The following is a 5,742-nucleotide window of genomic DNA, read 5'->3' on the forward strand; positions in this document are numbered from 1 at the left end:
AACAGTCGCTCGTTCGTTGCACCATGGATTCCTCCATGATTGCACCCCCCCCCCCCCCCCCCCGAGTAAAATCTATACTGGGTGCGTTCGTTTAGCTTCCCTGGGTCGACCCCGATGTTGCGTATTTTTATTTATTTTTTTCCAGGAAGAACGTGGGCACACAATTACCCCACGTTCGTCCTCGAACCTAGTCTTGGTTCCAAGACCATTGGTGTTGCGCGGTCACACACAACCAACGTTCCGATCTATGCACGGCAAACTGTACACGCTTGTAGTGAACGCTGCCGGACGGTATACGGGCCACCGGTGTGAGCCGGACAAGCCTCGTTCGGTCGGTACGGTGTCGAACAACTTCGAAGAGAGGAGGGGTTCCTTGGCCCCGTTGTCTTGTGTTTCATTAGGGACCTTTAGATTTGGGTGAACGCGGACTTCGTTCACGTTACGTTAGCCTTTTTTCTTCGCTGCGTCGCTACTCTCGCTGGTCTCTTTTCTTGAGTGGCATGAGTGACATCTGGGTGCCGCGTGCGCCTTTATAAAGGCTACGTTCACGTCGAGCACGGCTGTGTTTTTTTCCGAACGTACGTCCTAACCATAGTTTTGGGGTTCTCAACTTGTGCAGACAACATCGGTGACGACTTGACGCATGCGCAAAGCCTCAGCAAGATGTAGTCACATGTCAGTCGACGTCTTGGATGCAAAATCTAAAGCTGCATGTTGTCTGCACGTTGTGTCGTATGAGCCGCCAATTGTAAACTTGTTATTTAACGAAGTTATTTTCATAACAAAAATAATTGTATCCACTTACAACACACAACGCTTTCGTTGCCCTATATAATGAAAGTTGTCGAATATGTATATCAAAAGACCTGAATGGAGCAAAATTAACAAAATGAATTTACATATAAAAGAAACAAAAAAGAAACAAAAAATGAAATCGCGTGTATAATTATATACAAAAGCTTCGTACAACAATGAGTGGGTAGATGGCCTTGTAATTAGCTTTCGATCGAAACTGGACCTTCTTCAGAGGCATAAACAAGTACGAAAAAATACATTTCCTATTATAGACAAAGGGGAAATGGATTAAGGGAAGGGTCCATACAAACGGGAACATTATAGCCAATCAGAGTTTAAGAGTTGAAAAACCACTGGGCCCAATTTCATAGAGCTGTTAGGCACAAAAAATTGCTTATCATTACATTTCTGCCTTGATAAAAACAGGCTTACCAGCCAGAGTTGCATATTGCTTGTTACGTAGTAGTGAGGTGGATTAAGGAAAAGATCGTGACACGGCGGACAAAAGCACCATTTTTTCACCAAAGTATCAGTTTGACCCACAGATTTAAAAAAGTCATGCTCCAAAAAATCTGAGAATGGCATCACCGTGAATTACGTCATTATGACGTCATAACCTCTTTTTACGTAATAAAGCATAGGAAAATACCATGCTATGGGATTTCTACTTGCCAAAATTATGTTTCTAAAGGTCAATGAATTCAATTAGGGTGGTATTAGTTTGGAAAAAATAATATCCTTTATGGTGAGTATATTGATTTAATTATGACGTCATCATCATCAACACTACACAAATAACACAACGTTTGAAAACAAATTAATGTTGTGTGGTTTCGCCAAAATGAGAATCAGTTTGTGTTCATATGGTACAATTACCATGGCACTGGTCTATAAGATACCGTGATGTCATTATGATATCATAAACAATACTATCAACCAAAACAAAACACATTAACACAAGGAAACACGATGATTCTTACCGGATATAGGTTATAGGGTAGATTAATTATGTTGAATAGCGCATATGGGGAACTTCAAAGGAAATGTTGCAAAAAAGTCCCACGGAGAGTCAAAAATGAAACTTTTTGTATTTATAGTAGTAGGCATCCGTAAATCCTTGAGAACCACGGAGTTGTGCCGTTGGATGTCGGCTAGGGAATAGCGTATGGTGTGGCTGTAGAGTCCAATGCGGGAATGAAAGTCTCTACCGCAGTAACTGCAGGTGAAAGATGAAGCTGTTCTAACTGCCTGAGGCTGGGCCTTCCTCGGGAGTCATCCGTCATCTGCCTGTTGCGACAGGTCTTCCTCGAACTTGGAAATACTTCTCTGCACCTCCTGCTTCCGGGCGCATCGGTCTGCAGTGGCTGCTTCCCAGGTGGTTGTATTGGTTCCAAGTGACTTGGGGTCACACTTGGAAGTGTCTTTGTAGCGCAGCTTGGGTCTACCGAACGGCCTCTTCCCTGATGCCAGCTCTCCATACAGGAGGTCTTTTGGGATACGTCCGTCCTCCACTTGGTGACATGTCACAGCCAAGGCATTATACTTGAGGAGGGTAAACATGGAGACTTGCTGCTCTATCAAGCAATGTGTTATAGGTATGTGGTCTCTCCAGGAGATGCAGAGGATGCGTCTCAGGCGTTGCATGTGGAAGACGTCGAGTCTATGCTCTTGACGGGAGCCTATAGGGTACGGGGTTCACTGCCGTAGAGGAGCGTTTTCACCAAACGAGCCTTCTAAGCCTGGACTTTGGTATGCTCTGAAAGCTTTTTGTTGCATCATACTCTCTTTGTAAGCGTGGAGAGTGTTGTGGCAGCATTTCCTATACGCCTGTTGAGTTCTACTTATACAAGCGAGAGATTGTCGGAGATGGTTGAGACATGATACACAAACTCATGGACAGCCTCAAGCTCATGGTTGGTGATGCTGGTAGACAGTGGTTCATCAACATCCTGGCCCCTTACCTGCGTTTTTGTAAGACTGATGGTAAGTCCAAAGTCTTTGCAAGCTGCAGAACATCGATCCATGAGCTGCTGCAGGTCATCTGGTGTGTGTGCGTAGTGATGGCTGTGTCGTCTGCAAACAGGAAATCTCTAAGGCATCTCGTTCTGACTCTGGACTTTGCTCCAAGTCTTGAGAGGTCGAAGAGGATTCCATCCGACCTCGTACGAAGGAAGCTGCCCTCTGTGGCTGATCTAAGAGCATGCTTGGGTAGAACAGAGAAGAAAATGCCAAAAGGGATGGAGCCAGACACAGCCCTACTATACACTGTTGCAGAGGTCGAAGGGTTCAGATGTTGAGCCACTGAATAGGAGAATAGTCCTTTGTGAGGTCTATACGGCGATGTAGGGTGACTTTCCTTACTCCCTACCTTTTCCTTGCAAATGTCTGATGGAGAATATCATGTCAATAGTCGACAGTTTGGCTTGAAACCACACTGAGACTCTTGGTAGACTCTTTCACAAAGAATTCAAAGTCTCTTTAGGGCAACTCAAGCAAAGAGTTTCCCCACAATGCTAAGAAGAGAGATGGTGCGATAGTTGTTGCAATCACTCCCGTCACCTTGTTCTTGGAGAGAGTGACAATGTTGGCGTCTCTCATGTCTTGTGGCACTGTACCTTCTCTGCAGCACTGGCAAAATATCTCATGCAGATCCTTGATGTGGATACCTTTTCCGCACTTGAGGACTTCGTGGATGCCATCTTTTCCTGAAGCTTTTCCCAGGGAGAGTGTATCAGCGCTTTGCCAAGTTCTTCTAGTTTTGGTTCACTGTCCAGTTCGTCCATGATACACAGGCAATCTTTGTTGTTCAGAACTTCTGTGTTGACATTGTTCTCTCTGGAGTACAGCTCTGAGTGGTGCTCCACCAATCGATCCATCTACTTCACAGGGTCCTTTAGGACCTTACCGGTAACTGACTTCAGAGGAGCGGTCATCTTCAGGTGGCCTACTTTATTCCCTCGTACATACCTCTTACATTTCCTGTGGCAGCAGAGGTCTGGATCTGAGAGCAGAGTTGGGCACAGTAGTCAATGGCGCATCGCCTTGCGGTTTGCTGGACTCGGTATCACGTGGTCCGTGGTGCATGCAAGTTTCTCACAGAAGGTGAGTGCTTGTTTGCTGAGAGAGCGCGTCTCTCATTTTCTATGCGAGTTGATATCTCCTCAACATGAGCCTCGAACCAAACGGGTGACTTGATTAGCCTCTTGCCGAACCAACGGCATTGTAGACAGCATCCCTTAGGTGTTCCCATCTTCCGCTGACATCGGAATTGGGTACTCTTGGTAAGACGTCTTTTTGGACCTGGACAAACGCTTCCACTATCTCAAGGTTGTGAGTCTTGTTTGTGTCAATGCGATGCTGCCCTGCCTTCTTGGATCTATGAACTCTCCTTGGTTGAAGCTTTACTTTGCTGCACACAAGGGAGTGGTCTGTATCGCAGTCTGCAATTTGGTAGCTGCGGGTTATCTTGACGCTGCCCATCAGGTCCCTACCTCTCGTGAACACGAGGTCAAGTTGGTGCCAATGCTTTGATCTAGGGTGTCTCCAGGATAACTTGTGTTGGGGCTTTGTGTTGAAGAAAGTGTTAATGATGCAGATATTGTTGTGCAGCAGAACTCAAGAAGACATTGACCGTTTTCATTTATAACTTTCCGATGTGAAACTGTCCCATACAGGAAGACCAGGATGTTTGATCGGCACCAACTCTGGCGTTGAGATCTTTGAGGATGAAGATTGGATCTTGCTCTGGGACTTCGCTGATAATGGAGCTTAGATCGTTGTACAATTTGTCCTTAGGTTCCGACCAGTTAGCTAGAACATGTTTCGGTTTCAAACCTACATCAGTGAGTGATACAAATCCTGATACCATTGGTTTAACACCACCAGACGCAATCCAGATGCAAGGTGTTTATATACTTGTATGTTTTTTTATTTAAAAAAAAAAATCCGTGGTTTGGTCATCGCTAGAGGCCAGGGAGTAGACCCGACACACCCCATAAGTTTGGGACATTTAATGCATGATATACACGGCATGTGGTGATTATTGGAGAAAACAAATATATGTGTAAAAAAAAAAAACCCCGCGCTTAAACTTTCAGCTATGCTTTTGAATCATTCTGGAACTAAAAACGTTAGAGAGGCCAGTTTGTACCTGCGTCAACCTGGCATGTCCCTAAATTCAAATTTCAAAGTTTTAGAGCGGCTTCCAGACTTCTTGATACCGAAATTAAAAGTAGGCGGCTGTGCTCCGAAACGAACTCAACAAGCCTCCCTACGGGATTTTTGTGCACAGAGAAAATCAAAAGTACAACGGGTCAATTTGACCCCAAATCATTGCTCAATCTAAACAAGTTTAGCACCATTGGATGGACAATTTCAAGGGCTTTCCTCTCGTACAAGAATAAGTGATATGGGGATTTCAAAAGCGACGCTAGAGGGCAGGGAGTAGACCCGACACACCCCACAAATTTGGGACATTTAATGCATGATATACACGGCATGTGGTGATTATTGGAGAAAACAAATATATGCGTTAAAAAAAAAAACCCGGACTTATACAAACTTTCAGCTATGCTTTTGAATCATTCTGGAACTAAAAACGCTAGAGAGGACAGTTTGTACCTGCGTCAACCTGGCATGTCCCTGCATCTGATTTTTAGGGCGGCTTCCATACTTCTTGATAACGAAAATGACAAGTAGGCGGCTATGCTCCGAAGCTAACTCAACATCCTCCCTATGGGATTTTTGTGCACAGAAAAAATCACAAGTTACAATTGGTCAATTCGACCCCGAATACTTGTTCAATCTAAACACGTTTAGCACCATTGGATAGACATGATCAAGGGCTTTCCTCTTGTATAAAACTTAGTGTTGTGGGGATTTTCAAAGCGAGGCTAGAGGTCAGGGAGTGGACCTGACACACACCCCACAATTCGGGGAATAAACCTT

Source organism: Asterias amurensis, chromosome 5 (assembly GCF_032118995.1).
Source record: "Asterias amurensis chromosome 5, ASM3211899v1".
Lineage (NCBI taxonomy): Eukaryota > Metazoa > Echinodermata > Asteroidea > Forcipulatida > Asteriidae > Asterias > Asterias amurensis.